General features: G+C 37.6%; 1 long non-coding RNA gene across 1 annotated transcript; it reads right to left on the bottom strand.

The window, feature by feature from the left end:
- Nucleotides 1-10,737: 10,737 nt before the first annotated feature.
- LOC133569884 (uncharacterized) lies at nt 10,738-20,906 on the bottom strand. Its single transcript, XR_009809967.1, has 3 exons — nt 20,769-20,906; nt 11,062-11,300; nt 10,738-10,976 (listed from the first exon to the last, which is right to left on the bottom strand). It is a non-coding gene; the product is annotated as an uncharacterized LOC133569884 (long non-coding RNA).
- Nucleotides 20,907-23,314: the final 2,408 nt, after the last annotated feature.

The following is a 23,314-nucleotide window of genomic DNA, read 5'->3' as shown; positions in this document are numbered from 1 at the left end:
TCATAAATCTGGTCATTCATACACTAAACAGGAATTTGATATTCATCCACCAAACATGTATTAAATATTTATACACTAAACATTATTCTACTATTTGTACACTATACATGTATTATTCATACACTAAACATGTATTTAATATTAATACACTGAAATATTCGTACACTGAACATGTATTTAATAATCATATACTAAACACATATTAAATATTCATATACTAATCATATTGTTTAACATTCATACAGTAATCATGTATTTATTATTCTCTAAATAAGGCACACTCGGAAATAATTTATTTGTGTGCAGTTGGGGCAGAAGTCCACTGGAGGGCGCACATTCCCGCTTAATAAGTCTGGTCATTCATACACTAAACATGAATTTGATATTCATCCACCAAACATGTATTAAATAATTATACACTAAACATATATTTAATTTATATGCCAAACACATATTTAATATTTATACACCAAAAACGTATTTAATAAATATTTATACATTAACATGTATTTAATATTTATACACTAAACATGTATTTAATATTCATACACTAAACATGTATTTCATATTTATACACTAAACATGTATTTCATATTCATACACTAAACATGTATTTCATATTCATACACTAAACATGTATTTCATATTCATACACTAAACGTGTTTAATATTTATACACTAAACATGTGTTTAATATTTATACACTAAACATGTATTTAATATTAATACACTAAACATGTATTTAATATTCATACACTGAACATGTATTTAATAATCATATACTAAACACATTTAATATTCATTTACTAATCATATTTTTTAACATTCATACAGTAAACATGTATTTATTATTCTCTAAATAAGGCACACTTGGAAATAATACATTTGTTTATGTGTTCAATTGCTGCAGAAGTCCACAGGAGGGCGCACATTCCCTCTTCATAAATCTGGTCATTCATACACTAAACATGAATTTGATATTCATAAACCAAAAATGTTACAAATAATTATACATTAAACATACACTTAATTTATATGCCAAACATGTATTTAATATACATGCAGTAAACTGGTATTTAATATTTATGCACTAAACATGTATTTAATATTCATACACTGAACATATATTTAATAATAATATACCAAAAATATATTTAATAATATACTAAACATATATTTAATATTTATACACTAAACATGTATTTAATATTTATAGACTAAACAGGTATTTAATATTTATAAACTAAGCAAGTATTTATTATTATTATATTAAACAGTTGTTTAATAAATATTTATACACTAAACATGTAAAGGACCAATTGGAAGTCTGGGACACTAAATAATATTTTAATTAAGAATGGCGTGGCGCAGTGGAAGAGTGGCCGTGCGCAACCCGATGTCACTGGTTCAAATCCCACCTAATACCAACCTCGTCACGTCCGTTGTGTCCTGAGCAAGACACTTCACCCTTGCTCCTGATGGGTGCTGGTTGGCGCCTTGCATGGCAGCTCCCTCCATCAGTGTGTGAATGTGGAAGTAGTGTCAAAGCGCTTTGAGTACCTTGAAGGTAGAAAAGTGCTATACAAGTACAACCTATTTATCGTTGATATATTTATTATTCTCTAAATAAGGCACACTTGGAAATAATGAATTTCTTTATGTATGCAGTTGCAGCAGAAGTCCACTGTAAACATGTATTTAATATTCATACACTAAACATGTATTTAATATTTATACACTAAACATGTATTTAATATTCATACACTAAACATGTATTTAATATTTATACACCAAGCATGTATTTAATATTTATACACTAAACATTTATTTAATATTTATACACTAAACATGTATTTAATATTTATACACCAAACATGTATTTAATATTTATACACCAAACATGCATTTAATATTTATACACCAAATATGTAAACAACGTCCTCCCACCCCCCATTTATACATACATATATATATATACATACATATATATATATACATATATATACATATACATATACATTGACATTGACATTATCATTAGACATTTATAAAAATAATCAAAAAGAACAATAGTGTCACAGTGGCTTACACTTGCATGGCATCTCATAAGCTGGACAACACACTGTGTCCAATGTTTTCACAAAGATAAAATAAGTCATATTTTTGGTTCTTTTACTAGCTCAAACAAATTTACATTATTGCAATCAGTTGATAAAACATTGTCCTTTACAATTATAAAAGCTTTAAAAAAAATCTACTACTCTGCCAGCATGTGAGCAGACTGGGGTAGATCCTGCTGAAATCTATGTATTGAATGAATACACAATCCTTTTCAATTGGAAAAATATCGTTTTTGAATCGAGAATCGCATTGAATCGAAAAAAATCGATTTATTATCAAATTGTGACCCCAAGAATCGATATTGAAGACTCGTCAGACCACAGAACACTTTTCCACCTTACATTAGTCCATCTTAGATGAGCTCGGGCCCAGCCAAGCCGGCGGCGTTTCAGGATATTGTTGATAAATGGGTTTTGCGTTGCATAGTAGAGTTTTAACTTGCACTTACAGATGTAGCGACCAACTGTAGTTACTGACAGTGGTTTTATGAAGTGTTCCTGAGCCCATGTGGTGATATCCTTTACACACTGAAGTCGATTTTTGGTGCATACCGCCTGAGGGAATCGAAAGTCCATAATATCATCACTTACATGCAGTGATTTTTCCAGATTCTCTGAACTTTTTGATGATTTTACGGACCGTAGATGGTAAAATCCCTAAATTCCTTGAAATAGCTCGTTGAGAATTGTTGTTCTAAAACTTTTCGACAATTTGCTTACAAAGTGGTGACCCTCACCCCGTCCTTGTTTGTGAATTGCTTAGCATTCCATGGAAGCTGCCTTTATACCCAATCATGGCACCCACCTGTTCCCAATTAGCCTGCACACCTGTGGGATGTTCCAAATAAGTGTTTGATGAGCATTCCTCAACTTTATCATTATTTATTGCCACCTTTCCCAACTTCTTTGTAACGTGTTGCTGGCATCAAATTCTAAAGTTAATGATTATTTGCAAAAAAAAAATTTTTTTATGAGTTTGAACATGAAATATGTTGTCTTTGTAGCATATTCAACTGAATATGGCTTGAAAAGGATTTGCAAATCATTGTATTCTGTTTATATTTACATCTAACACAATTTCACAACTCATATGGAAATGGGTTTGTATATATGTATATATATATATATATATATGTATATATGTATATATATATGTATATATGTATGTATATATATATATATATATATATCCATCCATCCATCCATCCATTTTCTACCGCTTATTCCCTTTCGGGGTCGCGGGGGGCGCTGGGGCCTATCTCAGCTACAATCGGGCGGAAAGCGGGGTACACCCTGGACAAGTCGCCACCTCATCGCAGGGCCAACACAGACAGACAGACAACATTCACTCTCACATTCACACACTAGGGCCAATTTAGTGTTGCCAATCAACCTATCCCCAGGTGCATGTCTTTGGAAGTGGGAGGAAGCCGGAGTACCCGGAGGGAACCCACGCATTCACGGGGAGAACATGCAAACTCCACACAGAAAGATCCCAAGCCTGGATTTGAACCCAGGACTGCAGGACCTTCGTATTGTGAGGCAGACGCACTAACCCCTCTGCCACCGTGTGTGTGTGTGTGTGTATATATATATATATATATATATATATATATATATATATATATATATATATATATATATATATCATCTTGTGGATATATTCGTGGCATCTCCCTTCTCTCAGTGTCCGGCAAGGTACTTGCGAAAATTATGCTTTTTCGCCTTACATTTCCAACAGAAGGCATCCTCCAAGAGACACAGAAGCAGGGGTGTGTACTGGCCCCAGCAATCTTTAATCTTTTCCTGGCGGCAGCCACACTCCTGCTCTGCCAGTCCATCACAAAGGATAGTGGTGTCGCCATCGAGTTTCGCCTGGTTTGGAGCCTATTCAACATCCGGCGCCTACAGGCAAAGACGAAGATGGCAGGCACCAACATCCAGAAGCTGCAATATGCAGACAGCTACGCACTCCTCGCCCACACTCCTGATGTCATGCAGCATGCACTAGACACCATGTCATCAGTCTAACGCTCACTAGGTCTGGTGATCAACACCCAGAAAACAGAGGTTCTCATCCAGGAGAGGACCCCATCCCTACACACTGTCTTTACCATCAGCGGCACACTCCTCAAGCTCGTTGAATAGTTTTGCTACCTCGGCAGTACTCTGACACCAACATACCAGATCGATGATGACATCCAGGCTCATATCAACTCAGCCTCCTCTGCCTTTGGAAGACTGCGCTCTCGGGTGTTTGAAAACAACCACCTTCGAACTCAACGAAAGTGTCAGTCTACAGGGCGGTGTGTGTTTCAACTCTGCTGTATGGGTCAGAAGCCTGGACGATATACCGCAGACACATCCGCTGCCTTGATGCATTTAACATCAGATGTCTCCAACGCATTCTTGGCATCACATGGCAGGACCAAGTTCCTCATACGGACATCTTACAGCACACTGAGTCCATAAGCATAGAGGCTACCCTGGCACAGCGACAACTCCGGTGGGTTGGTCACACCATCCGGATGCCAGGACACCGATTGCCTCGTCAGTTGCTTTATGGTCAGCTCCTTTCAGCCAGCAGAAAGCCCGGAGGACAAAAGCTGCGGTACAAAGACCAACTGAAAGGGATATTGAAGAGCTGCAACATCAAACCCCTACAACTTCAGACAGCTGCAGCTAATTGATCGCTCTGGCGTTCGCTGTTGCATGACGAGGTCATGTTCCTGGAGGAGTGTCGGAACCAACAACGGAGGGATCAGCGGAGGCGAAGACACCACCCTGCAATTCCAAAATCATCCCAGCCCCCTGATCCAGGCCTGACATGTCCCCATTGTGTCAGGACGTGTTTTTCCAGGATTGGACTTCATAGTCATATGGAGTGGCATCGTCGCCAGCAACGATAGCCACCCACCAGAGCAACAAAATGGAAGCTACGTCATCTTCGATACGATGGACCGCCTAAGAGAAGAGAGGATGTATGTATTTATATATTTATATGTATATATATTAGGGCTGAGAGTCTTTGGGTGTCCCACAATTCGATTCAATATCGATTCTTGGAGTCACGATTCGATAATATATCGATTTTTTTCGATTCAACGCAATTCTGTATTCATTCAATACAAAGGATTTTAGCAGGATGCACCACAGTCTGCTGATATGCAAGCAAAGTAGTAGATTTGAAAAAAAAAGCTTTTATAATTGTAAAGGACAATGTTTTATCAACGTGAATGACTGACTGCTGACTGCTTTTGTTGCAAAAAAGCTAAGTATCGTTCTGTGTGCTTCTAACTGTTTTGCAGATTTATTTACAACTTCTCAAACATATTTAATAGTTCAATTTAACTTGCAAATCACCCGATCTCTGTCTCACCACTCCGCCCTCAGCTAGCTAGCGACTAAGCTAACGAAGCTAGCGGAGAAATGCAGCACCGGTCTGAAGGAAGCTACTCCCCCGCCACCGTGACCACCACTTCCCGAAGACAGCTGGCACTCCACTCGGCGACAGAAAGTTCTGTGAGTATGGCTTCCTGCACTTCGTGCACTTTACTCATGGATAGGTTGGCTATGCTAGAGAGCCGTGTCCGCCAGTTAGAGCAGTGTAATTTCGTAACTTTAGATGTTGCGGACACATCTGCTAGCGTTAGCTGTAGCGAGCTAACTAGCCCAGCTTGTAGCAGCCCTAAGCGGCCTACAAGCTACGGTGTACCGGTTGAGACGCATAATAGATTTAGCCCTTTAGTTAGTCCTACACCCCAGTCTACCGGGCACCACACTTTAGTCATAGGGGACTACATCACCCGAAACATAAAGCTTAGCAAACCAGCCACAATTAAGTGTATTCCCGGGGTCAGAGCACCTGACATTGAAGCTAATCTTAAGGAGCTGACTCGCAACAGGCCTAGTAAACACGTACGACAGGCTAACCGCACCACTAGTTATGCGAACATAGATATACACGTTTGCTCCAATGACGTTAGGATGAGACAATCAGAGATTACAAAGAGAAACATAATCTCGCTAGAAAGATGTCCAGGCATCGAGTAATTGTTTCTGGCCCCCTGCCTGGGAGAGGCAATGATGAGAGATATAGCAGATTAGTCTCTCTTAACAAGTGGCTGGATAGCTTCTGTAGACAACAGGGACTTACGTTTATTGATAATTGGCCCTCTTTCTGGGGCAAACCTGGCTTGCTGAGGAAGGCGCTATCCTCTTGTCTTGGAACATAGATTTCGCATTGAGCCACATTTGACTAACTGCACTAGTGCAAGCCCGGTCACAAGCAATTGCAGAGCCTGCTAGCCTGGGTATGGAGTCAGTTAAATTAGAATTAGCCAGCGCCAGGCTGGATAAACCCTGTGCACATAGCAATTTTCTTAGAATAATAAACAACTCACATAATGGTTTTTCTGCTATGACTACGTCAGAGTTAGAAATGCGTTCTACTGAGGTGGCAAATTATGATGAGTTCAGTTTAACGCGGCACCAAGTAGACAATCTGAAAATTCCCGTCATATCAATTCCTAGATATGGTCGTAGCTATTTTAAGTACACTGCGCATAATAAACGCAACATTATTAATATTGCTACTACGGATCATTTTATCAACAACTCCTTAAAACAGCCCACTACCTATAATATGGGCTTTCTAGACATCAGATCATTGTTTCCCAAAACGTTATTAGTTAATGAGGTCATTAGAGACAACAATCTTAACGTCATCGGTCTTAGCGAAACCTGGCTTAAACCAGACAACGTTTTTGCAATAAATGAGGCATCTCCTCCTAACTATACGAATGCGCATATTGCCCGTCCCCTTAAAAGGAGGGGGGCGCACTAATATACAACGAAAACTTTAATTTTAGTCCTAACTTAAATAATAAATATAAATCGTTTGAGGTGCTTTCTATGAGGTCTGTCACACCACTGCCTCTGTGCCTGGCTGTTATCTACCGCCCCCGAGGGCCCTATTTGGACTTTATCAGTGAGTTCTCAGAGTTGTTGCTGATCTAGTGACGCACGCCGATAATATAATCATAATGGGGGACTTTAATACCCATATGAATACCCCATCGGACCCAGCGTGCGTGGCGCTCCAGACTATAATCGATAGCTGTGGACTTACACAAATAATAAATGGACCGACGCATCACAGCGGTAATACGATATACCTAGTGCTTGTCAGAGGTATCACCGTTTCCAAAGTTATGATACTCCACTAAAGTAATGTCCGATCATTACCTTATAAAATTCGAGGTTCAGACTCATGTTCGGCAAGCTAATAATAATAATAACTGCTATAGCAGCCGCAACATTAATGCTGCCACGACAACTCTTGCTGGCCCACTGCCCTCGGTAATGGCACCATTCCCAAAGTATGTGGGCTCTATTGATAACCTCACTAACAACTTTAACCACGCCCTGCGCGAAACCATTGATAGTATAGCACCGCTGACGTTAAAAAAAGGCTCCAAAAAGGCGTACGCCATGGTTTACAGAAGAAATTAGAGCTCAGAAATTCTTATGTAGAAAGCTGGAACGCAAATGGCGCACGACTAAACTTGAGGTGCACCATCAAGCATGGAGTGATAGTTTAATAACTTATAAACGCATGCTTACCTTAGCTAAAACTAATTACTCCAATCTCATCCGCCTTAATAAAAACGATCCCAAATTTTTGTTTAGTACAGTAGCATCGCTAACCCAACAAGGGACTCCTTCCAGTAGCTCCACCCATTCGGCAGATGACTTTATGAAGTTCTTTAATAAGAAAATTGAACTTATTAGAAAGGAGATTAAAGACAATGCGTCCCAGCTACAACTAGGTTCTATTAACACAGATACGACTATATACGGCGGATACTGCAAATATCCAAAATAGTTTCTCTCGTTTTGATGAAATAACAGAAGAATTGTTACGTGTAAATGGAATAAAACAAACATGTTTATTTGACCCACTTCCTGGGAAACTTTTTAAGGACTTATTTGTATTATTAGGTCCATCAGTGCTAAATATTATAAACTTATCACTTTCCTCGGGCACTGTTCCCCTAGCATTCAAAAAAGCGGTTATTCATCCTCTCCTTAAAAGACCTAACCTCGATCCTGACCTCATGGTAAACTACCGACCGGTGTCTCACCTTCCCTTTATTTCGAAAATCCTCGAAAAAATTGTTGCAAAGCAGTTAAATGAACACTTAGCGTCTAAAAATCTATGTGAAACCTTTCAATCCAGTTTCAGGGCAAATCACTCTACTAAGACAGCCCTCGCAAAAATGACTAATGATTTATTGCTAACGATAGATTCTGATGCGTCATCTATGTTGCTGCTCCTCGATCTTAGCGCTGCTTTCGATAGTCGATCACAATATTTTATTAGAGCGTATCAAAACACGAATTGGTATGTCAGACTTAGCCCTGTCTTGGTTTAACTCTTATCTTACTGACAGGGTGCAATGCGTCTCCCACAACAGTGTGACCTCGGACTATGTTAAGGTAACGTGTGGAGTTCCCCAGGGTTCGGTCCTTGGCCCTGCACTCTTCAGCATCTACATGCTGCCGCTAGGTGACGTCATACGTGTTAGCTTTCACTGTTATGATCATGACACCCAACTCTACATGCCCCCAAAGCTGACCCACACGCCGGATTGTAGTCAGCTGGAGGTGTGTTTTAATGAAATTAAACAATGGATGTCAGCTAACGTTTTGCAACTCATCGCTAAGGAAACGAAAATGCTGATTATCGGTCCTGCTGAACAAAGACACTCATTTAATAATACCACTTGTGACAACCAAACATTTATCCACGTATTTAATAAACCACCGTAACATTTGACAACCAATCAATTACACACCCATTTAATAAACCACCGTAACATGTGACAACCAAACAATTACACACCCATTTAATACAACCATAACATGTGACAACTAGGGGTGTAACGCTACACAAAAATGTTGGTTCGGTACATACCTCGGTTCAGAGGTCAGAGTTCGGTTCATTTTCGGTACAGTAAGAAAACAACAAAATATAAATTTTTTGATTTAACACATTTGATAAATCTTCCACCAAAAATATTTTTCTTTGTGGAATATTTGATGTGAAGTAAATCGGAAACTTGGATAGGTCAATAATTCATAATATTAATTTTTATTCAATATTATGTTTTGAGCAATGACAGTTTGAAAGAAAGAAAAAACAGCTTTGTTTTAATAGTCAACATTGCAACTTTTTCTAAATTACATTTAGCCTTTAAGCTTTTTTATTTCACTTTTGTTTATGTTTATTTTAATAGTATTTTTAGAATGTGCCATGGGCCTTTAAAACATTAGCTGTGTTCCGCAAATGGCCTCCGGGGCACACTTTTGACACCCCTGCTATAGATAACAAAAAGTGATAAATGTATGTGTAAAAAGCAGAGTCTGGCGACGCATGCGCGTTTATCATAAATCTCTCACTCTCTGTCTCTGGCCCGCCCTCACCAATGTTAACGCTGCATGCACCACTTTTTTGTTTTTAGCCCCTTTAACCCTGAACGTACATTGAAAATACACGCAACCATAACTTAAAATGCCGGACATTTGAGGCATTTAAGAAACTCCACCTGGACAGCTCCGCAAAGAGGACTTATCCCGTGAAAAGAGGAGGTGTGGTCAGTCTATCTACCAGTCGTTGCTAGCATGCTGTGTGTTGTTTTTTTTTGATCGATTGAAACTTTTATTAGTAGATTGCACAATACAGTACATATTCCATTCATCACCCGAATACGTTTTTCAACTTGTTTAAGTCGGGGTCCACGTAAATGAATTCATGGTGCCTCGGTGTGCATTGTTTACACAACGTGCGATGCGCTACTTATATGTCCGTGTCGTTCAGTTCACCTCCGAACCAAACCGAAATCCCGTACCGAAACGGTTCAATACAAATAGACGTACCGTTACACCCCTAGTGACAACCAAATAATTCCACACCTATTTGATAAGACCACCGCGACATTTGACAACCAAACAATTATCCATATATTTAATACCACCGTAAAATTTGAGAACCAAACAATTCCATACCCACTTAACACCACTGTAACTTTTGACAAACAATTCCACACCCATTTAATAACACCACCGTAACATTTTGACAACCAAACAATTACACAAAGCTACTCGATAAAGAATCTGGATATTATCTTCAACCCAACTCTCTCGTTTGAGTCACAAATTAAGAGTGTAACCAACACAACTTTTTTTTCAGTCACATTAGGAGTGTAAAACAGCCTTCTTTCATCTCTGTAATCTCGCTGAAATATGTCCTATTTTGTCCACTAGAAGACGCTGAGATCATTATTCATGCGTTATTTACATCTCTCTACATTACTGTTATCTATTTTTTTCAGGCCTCCTTTTGTCTAGCATTAAATTATTAGTTGGTACAAAATGCAGCTGCTATACTTTTAACAAGAAAGTTTGATCATATTACACCTATACTATAGTGTTGTTGCGGTGCATGGTGTAAGAATGATAACGTGGATGAACAAATGAATGACAAAATAAGTAAGATTGTGTGACAGAACAGCGGGAAAAGAAGACTGCAGAGAGACGATGATGTTAGCTGCCAGCGTGTTTATTGACAACTCAGTATGTGAGTGCAGTGTGTGATTACCTTAAAGAGATGGAGTGTGACTATGTGTAAGTATTATCTGAGCGTGGTCACCAGAGGGTGTTGAGTGTGTGTGTTGAGATAGAGGTGGAAGTCCAAAAGGAGAAAAAGGCTTGGACGTCAGAGGGCAGGAGCGAGGTCTTGGTCCAGGAAGGCAAGAAGGAATCCAAAGGGGGTCCAGGTAGACGAAGAGGAAGCTGGAGGACGACACAACACAAAAGACCGTAAACGCGACAGGAAGGGAACAAAGGGAGCAGGAAGGCTGGAGATATGTTGGCTTACTGTACTGGTAGGAGAAACTACGTTCTGGCACCGGATCTCAAGACGCGCTGGATTATGAAGGCTGGTTGCTCATCACGGGCAGGTGTGTTGATTGCAGATCTCTTGCAGAGGCACACCCGCAGCGGAGAGAGAATACCTGTTGATGTGCTCCGCCATGCACTCAACAGTGCGCACAGCAGGAGGAGAAGCAGGAGCATATTCCATAACACATTGTGTAAGACTTGTGTACTGTTGTAGCGCTGCAGGGTGTAAGAATGAGAAATTAGTCACATGAATGAATAAATGGATAACATTAGGTAAGAGTGTTGCATTGCATAGTGGAATAAACCAATTTTGACCTTGTAGATATCAAAAACTGAGGAAACAAAACACCATGAGGACACAAATTATATACATATTGAGTTTGTATTGTAGATAACCAGACTCCAAAATTGACCTTGTAGATATCAAAAACCATGATGACACAAATTAAAATACATATTTAACATGTATTGTCGATAAGACCCCTAAAATTGACCTTGTAGAAAACAAAAACCATGAGGACACAAATTAAATACATACTGACCTTGTATTGTAGAAGACCAGACTCCTTAAAATTGACCTTGTAGATAACAAAAACCATGACAAAGGAAATACATATTGACCTTGTATTGTAGATGACCAGACCCCCAAAATTGACCTTGTAGATAAAAACCACGAGACACAAATAAAATTCATATTGACCTTGTATTAGATAACCAGACCCCCAAAATTGACCTTGTGGATAAATACCATGGCAAAAAATACATATTTACTTTGTATTGTAGACAACCAGAGCCCCCCAAAATTGACCTTGTAATTAATAGAAACCATGACAAATGAAATACATAGTGACCTTGTATTGTAGATGACCATACGTGCAAAAGTGACCTTGAAGATAAAAAGGACACAAATTAAATACAAATCGAACTTGGATTGTAGATGACCAGAACCCCAAAATTGACCTTGTAGTTAATAGAAACCATGACGACAAAATACATAAACTTATTGTAGATATCAAAAACATTAACAAAGGCCAAACCCTAACCCTAAAAAAAAAAAAGTCCCGAAATACATACCAACCTTGTAGTAACAAAAACCATGACAAATAAAATACAAATTTACCTTGTATTGTAGATTACCAGACTCTTTAAAATTGACCTTGTAGATAACAAAAAACATGACAAATTACATATTGACTTTGTAGTTAAAAACCATGACAAAAAAAAATACATATTGACCTTGTATTATAGATGATCAGACACCCCCCAAAATTGACCTTGTTGTTAATAGAAACCATGACACAAATAAAATATACATTGACCTTGTATTAGAGGATATCAAAAACCATGAGGAAACAAAAACAATGACAATATACGTACTGACCGTGTAGTTAAAATACAAATTTACCTTGTATTTTTGATGCCCACACTCCTTAAAATTTACCTTGTAGATAACAAAAATCATGACAAATTAAATACATATTGACCTTGTATTGTAGATATCACAAACCATGAGGAAACACAGTGACACAGGTTAAATACATACTGACCATGTAGTTAAAAACCATGACACAAGTAAAATAAATTTACCTTGTATTGTAGGTGACCAGATTCTTTAAAATTGACCTTGTAGATAACAAAAAACATGACAAATTACATATTGACTTTGTAGTTAAAAACCATGACAAAAAAAAATACATATTGACCTTGTATTATAGATGATCCCCCACCCCCCAAAATTGACCTTGTTAATAAAAACCATGACAAATGAAATACATATTAACCTTGGATTGTAGATATCAAAAACCACGAGGAAACAAAAACAGTGACACAAGTTAAATACATACTGACCTTGTAGTTAAAAACCATGACACAAATAAAATACAAATTTACCTTGTATTGTAGATGAACAGACTCCTTCAAATTGACCTTGTAGATAAGAAAAACCATGACAAATGAAATACATATTAACCTTGTATTGTAGATATCAAAAACCATGAGGAAAAAAAAAAAAAGGCCCAAATACATACCGACCTTGTAATAACAAAAACCATGACAAATAAAATACAAATTTAACTTGTATTGTAGAAGACAAGACTCCTTAAAATTGACCTTGTAGACAACTAAATCCATGGACACTAATTAAATACAAATTTACCTTGCATTGTACATGACCAGAGCACCCCAAACATGTAATTAATAGAAACCATGACAAATGAAATACATATTGACCTTGTATTGTAGATGACCAGACCCGCAAAAGTGACCTTGAGGACGAAAAGGACAAATTAAATACAAATCGAACTTGGATTGAAAATGACCAGAACCCAAAATTGACCTTGTAGTTAATAGAAACCATGATGACACAAAATAGACGAATTGTAGATATCAAAAACATGAGGAAACAAAAAACACAAACTAAATACATACCGACCTTTTATTGTATATGACCAAAACCCCGCAAATTGACCTTGTAGTTAACAAAAACCATGACAAATAAAATTGACCTGATAACAAAAACCATGACAAATGAAATACATATTAACCTTGTATTGTAGATATCAAAAACCATGAGGAAACAAAAAAAGGCCCAAAATACATACCGACCTTGTAGTAACAAAAACCATGAGGACAAATAAAATACAAATTTACCTTGTATTGTAGAAGACAAGACTCCTTAAAATTGACCTTGTAGACAACAAAATCCATGGACACTAATTAAATACAAAATGTACCTTGTATTATAGATGACCTGACATCTTAAACTTGACCTAATAGATATTAACCTTGGATTGTAGATATCAAAAACCACGAGGAAACAAAACAAAAAAAGCCCAAAATACATACCAACCTTGTAACAAAAACCATGACAAATAAAATACAAATTTACCTGGTATTGTAGATGACCAGATTCTTTAAAATTGACCTTGTAGATAACAAAAAACATGGCAAATTAAATATTGACTTTGTAGTTAAAAACCATGACAAAAAAAAGACATATTGACCTTGTATTAGAGATGAGACACCCCCCAAAATAGACCTTGTTGTTAATAGAAACCATGACACAAATAAAATATACATTGACCTTGTATTGTAGATATAAAAAAACATGAGGAAACAAAAACAATGACACAATATACAGACTGACCTTGTAGTTAAAATACAAATTTACCTTGTATTTTTGATGCCCACACTCCTTAAAATTTACCTTGTAGATAACAAAAACCTTGACAAATGAAATACATATTGACCTTGTATTGTAGATATCACAAACCATGAGGAAACAAAAACAGTGACACAGGTTAAATACATACTGACCTTGTAGTTAAAAACCATGACAAATACATACTGACCCTGTATTATAGATGACTAGACCCCACAAAATTGACCTTGAAGATAAAAAACATTAGAAAAAAAAAACATTTACCTTGTATTGTAGATATCAAAAACCATGAGGAAACAAAAACAATGACAAAAAAAAACCCCACAAATTGACCTTGTAGTTAACAAACTTTGGTCATCTACAATACAAGGTAAATGTGTATTTTATTTGTGTCCTCATGGTTTTTGTTAACTACAAGGTGAATTTGTGGGGGGGAAGGGGAGTCTGGTCATCTACAATACAAGGTCAATATGTATTTTATTCGTCAGACTCCCCTTCCCCCCCAAAATTGACCTTGTAGTTAACAAAAACCATGAGGACACAAGTTGAATACATACTGACCTTGTAGTTAAAAACCATGACAAATAAAATACAAATTGACCTTGCACTGTAGATGAACAGACTCCTTAAAATTGACCTTGTAGATAACAAAAACCATGACAAATGAAATACATTTTGACGTTGTATTGTAGATGACTAGACCCCCAAAATTGACCTTGAAGATAAAAAAAAAAGATTAAAAAAAAAGAAAATATACATAGACTTTGTATTGTAGACCATACTCCACACAATTGACCTTGAAGAAACAAAAAAAAGTTTAGTTATTTTCAATTATTGCACCCACACAAGGAACCATTACATCAGCCTGGGGTGCAGCCTGAGTGGAGAAACAAAAAAAAAAAACAGGGACACAAAAGGAATTTAGAACAAACATTTAAGACACATGAACACAAATCAAGTCATTTGCGGCAAAGAGGTGAGTTTTAAGCTGTTCTCTAAAAGTGTCCAGAGTGGTGGCGGACTTGACTTTCAGGGGGAGCTTATTCCATAGGCCAGGTACCATCATTGACAATGCACAGTCTCTCTTTGTCACTAGGTTTGACTGTGGGACCTTCAAGGTCATCTGGTTGTCAGATCTGAGGCAACGACCAAGCCTGGAGCTGATAGGTTGGTCCAGGAGATGTTTGATGTAAGCTGGGGTAAGACCACGGAGCGCTTTGAAGACATACGTAAGGATCTTAAATTTCACTCTGTGCTTCACCAGGAGCCAGTGAAGGGAGGAGAGGATGGGAGAAATGTGTTCCCTCATTTTTGTGCCTGTCACCAGCATTTTGTACCAACTGCATGCTATATATGGTCTTGTCAGTGACCCAAGCATAGAGGGTATTCCATTAGTCCAGTCTGCAGAAGATGAGCATGAACACGACCCTCTAAGTCACTGGGGGAGAGGACATACTTGATCTTGGCTATTGTGCACAGTTGGGGGGTTGGAGTTCCCGAACAGAAGAATTTCACTCTGTCATTGAGCTGCAGGAAATTTTGACATCCACTTTTTTATGTCCTGCAAGCAGTCCTTCAAAAATGGTCCAGTCCAGAGGGATCGTCTGTCTTGAGTGGAAGATAGATTTAATATCATCAGTGTAGAAATGAAAGGAAATTTTATGGCGATGAATGACTTGGCTGAGGGAGAGCATGTAGATGGAGAACAGGATGGAACCCAGTATTGAGCCCTAGGGACCCCACAGGTGAGGTTGGCACAGCGGGAGGAATGTTTGGCTCTGTTCACAGAGAAGGTTCCGTTGTTGATGGAGGACGTAAACCAGCACAGGGCTATGTTAGTGATGCCAACCACTTATTTCCCCAGATACACAATACATCCAACATTGGCCGGCCACACACACACAAAGGCAGCAACTATCACCCCCCCGCCTCAGGTGAAGGTAATGTAACTATTGTAAACCAGACTTTCAAACCAAGGATGGCACAACATTTATTTAAACCCCAAAATGTCAAAAGGTGAACAACAACAAGAAGAAAGCCAGCACCAACATCTCTGCAGATGTTTGGTGATGCATGGAGAGCTAAGAACCTTTTGTAAATACATCTTACATAAAGCATCACAAGTACAAAAATATTCACAGCGTACTTTTCAGCTTGGAGATCACAACTTTGAAATGTCCCAACACCCAGCTTTTGACAACCATAGTAGGGCCAAATCAGTGAGGGCAGGTGTGTTCACCTGTAGCAAACACTCAGCCCCACCTTCATTCATCCATCCATTTCCTACCACTTATTTCCTTTTGGGTCACGGATACCTATCTCAGCTACAATCAGGCCGGAAGGCGGAGTACACTCTGGACAAGTCACCACCTCATCACAGGACCAACTTAACATCACAAAATGAAAATGCTACGCCCACCCTTCTTTCTTTCTCTAACCCTACTTTGGTCATGTGCATTACGTTTTCATAACATGGTCACTACTGCCTACTTTGTCTTGTTATATTCTTATTTTACTGTTTGTTATATATATATATATATATATATTTTTTTTTCCCCATTGTAGCTTTTTATTTTTTATTCTTATTGTAATTCTCTATTGTGTTTCCATTTAAACCCCCATTATTTACTTTTATTTAAATTGATCTCAACTCTGTACACTGCTGCTGGAATTTTAATTTTCCTGAAGGAATCAATAAAGTACTATCTATCTATGTTGACATTCACAAGATGCCTTAATGAAATTTATCTTTATCTCAGGACAAAAATAAACACTCCAAAACATATACATATGGAGCCTATGTATTGTTAATGCTCATTGACATGCTCCACACGTATGTATTGTTAATGCTCATTGACATGCTCCACACGTATGTATTATAAATGCTCATTGACATGCTCCACACGTATGTATTATAAATGCTCATTGACATGCTCCACACGTATGTATTATAAATGCTCATTGACATGCTCCACACATGTATTATAAATGCTCATTGACATGCACCACACGTATGTATTATAAATGCTGATTGACATGCTCCACACGTATGTATTATAAATGCTCATTGACAAGCTCCACACATATGAATGTATGTATTGTTAATGCTCATTGACAGACTCCACATGCATGTATGTGTTGTTAATGCTTATTGACATGCTTGACAAGACATACAAACATGTCAAGCCTGTCAATGAGCATCAACAATACATGTCAAGCATGTAAATGAGCATAAATACAAACATTCATTCATGCCGGGGCCTGTAAATGACCATAACAATACATACATGTCGGGCATGTAAATGACCATGAATAATACATACATGTCAGGCATGTAAATGAACATGAATAATACATACATGCCGGGCCTGTATACGAGCATAAATACATACATGTCAGGCCTGTAAAAGAGCATAAAACGCAACATACATAAACATTGGCGTCGCACACGACCAACGCCAAACCAATTAGTCCGCCCTGAGATGGGTAGGTTTTGAGTTCAAACCCCGCCTGAGTCATACCAAAGACTATAAAAATAGGAGCCATTACCTCCCTGCTTGGCACTCAGAATCAAGGCTTGTAATTGGGGGTTTAATCACCCAAATTTATTCCCGAGCTCAGCCACCACTGCTGCTCACTGCTCCCCTCACAGGAAGTGATCCAGGGTGAGGAGTCAAATGGAGATAATTTTGCCACACCTAGTGTGTGACAATTATTGGTACTTGAACATTGGCCTCAGACTACCAACGCCAAACCAACATTAGCCTTGTCGACGACCGTCAGGAACAAGAGTGAAGCGTCTTGCTCAAGGACACAACGTACATGACGAGGTCAATAGGTGGGAATTGAACCAGGAATTAAAACTAGGGGAGACAGGACCTTCTCTGTGGTCGGCCCTAGGCTGTGGAACACTGTGCCCCTCCATACTCAAACTGCTCCCGATGTGGAGTGTTTTAAGTCTCGTCTTAAGACCCATTTTTATTCTTTGGCTTTTAACACTACGTGAGTTGTGTGGTCAAAAAATATAACCCTTTAAGTTTACAATTCAGAAAGTTTTATGAAGCATAATTGTAAGCACACTACCACAAAACACAAATTGCTCGCCTCCGATGTTATGAACATTTTTTACAGTTGCATTGTATTGAAAATGACATAGCAAAACATTTATTCCTTTAGTGGGAAAATATATACATAGAATAGAATGTACTTTATTGATCCTTGGGGGATATTCAACACCACAGTTCGCTCACAAACTATGATGATTATAGATAGATAGATAGATAGATAGATAGATAGATAGATATATATATATATATATAAATAATTGTGAGCGAACTGCGGTGTTGAATTTCCCCCAAGGATCAATAAAGTACATTCTATTCTATGTATGTATTTATTATTAATTTTTATTTTTATTCAGTCATTGGTGGAGCTTAAGATACTATTTGAATGTTGTTTGTAATATTGTTGTGCCGCACTTTGGAAACATTTTGTTTAAATGTGCTATATACGGTAAATAAAGTGGATTGGAGGTATCCACAGGTTGCTGGCACGGTCACTCTACCAACCACGCAGTCCACAAAATAAACCAAAAGAACATTGACTTTGGGTGTCCCACGATTCAATATCGATTTAGGGTCGCAATTCGATTATAATTCAAATTTTTCTATTCAACGCGATTCTGAATTCACAACAATATTTTTCCAATTCAGAAGGATTGTGTATTCATTCAATGCATAGATTTCAGCAGGATCTACCCCAGTCTGCTGACATGCTAGCAGAGTAGTAGATTCAAAAAAAAAAAAAAAAAAAAAAAAAAAAAAAGCTTTTATAATTGTAAAGGACAATGTTTTATCAACTGATTGCAATAATGTAAATTTGTTTGAACTGTTTAACGTACCAAAAATATGACTTATTTTATCTTTGTGAAAACATTGGACACAGTGTGTTGTCCAGCTTATGAGATGCCATGCAAGTGTAAGCCACTGTGACACTATTGTTCTTTTTGATTATTTTTATGAATGTCTAATGATAATGTCAATGAGGGATTTTTAATCACTATGCTGAAATCATAATATTGATACTGTTAATCATTTTTGTTTCACTACTTTTGGTTTGTTCTGTGTGGTGTTTGTGTCTCCTCTCAATTGTTCTGTTTATTGCAGTTCTGAGTGTTGCTGGCTCAGCTTTGGAATTAGATTGCATTGTTATGGTGTTGCTGTGTAGTGGTTTGTTGGGTTGATTAATTTAAAATATATATTTTTCTTTTTTTAGTCGATTTTTCTAAAAATTAGAATTTATTCTAAATCGCACAATATGAGAATCGTGATTCTAATTCGAATTGATTTTTTCCCCACACCCCTAATAATAAATATTAAAATCTAAAAAGCGCACACACACACCAAAAAGCAGCAACTATCACACCCCGCCCTGGGTAAAGGTCATGTAAGCATTGTAAACTGGACTTTCAAACCAACGACGGCAAAACATGCAGTTTAACACTTTAACATTTATTTAAACCCCAAAATGTCAAAGGTGAACAACAACAACAACAACAACAAGAAGAAGAAAGCCAGCACCAACATCTCTGCAGATGTTTGGTGATGCATGGAGAGCTGACAACTTTATGTAAATACACCTAAAACAAAGCATCACAAGTGTAAAAGTATTCACAGCGGACTTTTGAGCTTGGAGATCCCAACTTTGAAATGTCCTTCTAAACACCCAGCTTTTGACAACCATAGTTGGACCAAATCAGTGAGGGCAGGTGTGTTCACCTGTAGCAAACACTAATCAGTGAGGGCAGGTGTGTTCACCTGTAGCAAACACTAATCAGTGAGGGCAGGTGTGTTCACCTGTAGCAAACACTAATAAGTGAGGGCAGGTGTGTTCACCTGTAGCAAACTCAGCCACACCTTGACTCTCTTTGCCAGCAGTTGAGAGCCATGGTGACTGACAGCTTGTCAGCAACTAAATGTGTCTTGTTTCTACATGTTGTGTTCCTAACATGTGCATGTTTGTCACTAAATGTGTGTTTCTACATGTTGTGTTCCTAACATGTGCATGTTTGTCACTGACTAATAAATGTGTGTTTCTACATGTTGTGTTCCTAACATGTGCATGTTTGTCACTAAATGTGTGTTTCTACATGTTGTGTTCCTAACATGTGCATGTTTGTCACTAAATGTGTGTTTCTACATGTTGTGTTCCTAACACATGTGCATGTTTGTCACTAAATGTGTGTTTCTACATGTTGTGTTCCTAACATGTGCATGTTTGTCACTAAATGTGTGTTTCTACATGTTGTGTTCCTAACACATGTGCACGTGCAGTGCGATTCAAACAATTTAAAAGCAGCAATAAAGCACACAGTAGAAGCATCAAGACAAACAATAGAACGCCAGTGTAAAAGAGCAAACTGTCACAGCAACACAAAGACAACTTTAAATCAGCAATAAAGCACACGGTAGAAGCATGAAGACAAACAATAGAACGCCAGTGTAAAAGAGCAAAGTATTACTCACTGCGAATAAAACCCGTCCGATCCACATCCGTCAAAAAAGAATAATGATGAAGCAGTGAAGGAGGGACTCAGGTGGAACTAAATACAACTAATTAAACGAGGAACAGGTGTGCAGACACGGAGCAGATAGTAAAGGTGCCACAAAAGACAGAGAGCAAACAGGAAACAGTGAGAAAATAAGAGCAGCAGCACAGGAAGTGATTTCAAAGACAGGAAAAGCAAACATGATCAAAGTGTCAGTAGCACTTCTGACACATCTATATATATATTAGACCAGGGTCTCAGACACGTGAGATCTTATTTTGCGGCTCCCACGCTAATATGAAAGTTGAATGTTAGTGAGAGTTTGATATGAATGGTGCTTGACAGCGTTGTGGGCGGAGCTGAAGGAATCCACCAATCACGGTGTGCTATATGGCTCTCCAACAGTGACGTCACTTGTGTGACGCAGGCAGAGAAAGGTTTGAAATAAAAGTTGAAAACGATGGTGCTGTGTTCCAAATTTAAGTTATTTAATGAATCTAATTGAGCCTATGGCTCTGCACCTCGTTTATATATATATATATATATATATATATATATATATATATATATATATATATATATATACACATATAAATATATATATATATATATTTATTTTTTTAAATTTATTTTTTTGTATTCTATTTTTGTTATTTTGAATTTTCAACCCCCTGACGCTGTCTTGTACTGTTTTCATAATGTTTTGTAATGTTTTATATTGTTGTTGGACTTACTGTTTGTAATTGTTGAAATATATAAATAAAAATTTAAAAGAAAAAAAGGTTTGAAATAAAGTTGAAAACGATGATGCTGTGTTCCAAATTTAAGTTATTTAATGAATCTGAATGAGCCACTTTGCACCTGCTTTATTATATATATATTTTTTTACTTTGAATTTACAACCCCCTGACGCTGTTTTGTACTGTGTTTATGTTTTGTAATGTTTTGTACTGTTTTTGAACTATTTTGATTATTGTTTCTCATCTGTTTGTTATTGTGGAAATTGTTGAAACATTTAAAAAAAGAAAAACGTTTTGAAATAAAGTGGTCCTCGTGTAAAACTAGAGCCTCCGTTTTTGTTATTGAAAGCGAGAGTTTATATATGTCGCCTATACTGCATAAAAGTACAAAATAACAAAGAGGGAGGCTGCAGTTTTACACTTTATTTAGGACCACTTTATTTACTTTCTTTCAAAAACCTCCGCTCCACTCAACCTGTCACCACTTCCGCTCCTCGGGCCTTCAAAATAAGACTCCAAGGCATATACTGTAGAAGAGCTTCTAACAGGAACGTAACATCACAAAGAGGCAAGCCCATAAAAATAGGTTACATACCTCCCCTCCTACAAAAAGAAACGTCCTCGTTTCAACACAATAACAGGATAAGTGCAAAAACAACACAAGCAGTTAAAACAAAAACAAACAAATATATTAACATGTCCCCCAAAATATACAGAGCCTCACAACACACAACAACAACAACAACAAAATGTAACTGATGGTTTATATATGTCGCCTATACTGTATAAAAAATAGGTGCAACCTGTTTTATGGGCTTGCCTCTTTGTGATGTTAAGTACCTGTTATAAGCTGTTATACAGTATTTGCCTCGAGCTCTTACTTTGAAGGCGCTAAGAGCGGAAGTGGTGAGAGTTTGAGTGGAGCGGAGGTTTTTGAAAGAAAGTAAATAAAGTGGTCCTCGTGTAAAACTGGAGCCTCCCTCGGTGTTTGTTATTTTGTACTTTTATACAGTATAGGCGACATATATAAACATCTTCGCTCCACTCAACATGTCACCACTTCCGCTCTTAGGGCCTTCAAAGTAAGAGCTCAAGGCATAGAATGTATAACAGCTTTTACCAGGAACTTCATTCATCCATCCATTTCCTACCGCTTATTCCCTTTGGGGTCGCGGGGGGCGCTAGTGACTATCTCAGCTACAATCAGGCGGAAGGTGGTGTATACCCTGGACAAGTGGCCACCTCATCACAGGGCCAACTTAACATCAGAAAATGAAAGAGGCTCCGCCCCCTTCCTTCTTTGTTTGTGGCCACGCCCACTTTGGTCATGTTGACATTGATAAGGTGTCTTCATGAAGTTGATCTTCATCTCAGGACAAAAGTAAAGACTTCAAGTACTGCATCATCTCTTCCTTTACTAGTACTTGACAAAGTCACTTGGAAGTAGGAGTACATCAAAGTACAACACAAGTACCTTGCTGAATATAACACTCATTATTAAATTGCACTACATTCACCTATTTGTTACCTAACCCTAACGTACAACATGTAAATTAAACATACATTTAGTTATCATTTCATAATATCAACATTTATTTACATTTAGATATTTAATGGTCACACATTCTGTTACTTATTACTTTTATTATTTATTCTTTGAAATGAAGCATTCATTCATGTATTATTCTCAACATGCATATATAAGTATTACTTTGTTTTTATTGTACACAGTAGTCATTTTCTACCTTCAAGTACTTATTACTATGATTACTGTTAATAAGTG

This window comes from Nerophis ophidion, linkage group LG15, assembly GCF_033978795.1.
Source record: "Nerophis ophidion isolate RoL-2023_Sa linkage group LG15, RoL_Noph_v1.0, whole genome shotgun sequence".
In the NCBI taxonomy this organism is placed as follows: Eukaryota; Metazoa; Chordata; class Actinopteri; order Syngnathiformes; family Syngnathidae; genus Nerophis; species Nerophis ophidion.
Note: the sequence above shows the minus strand (reverse complement) of the source record. Positions and strands in the feature narration are given on the sequence as shown.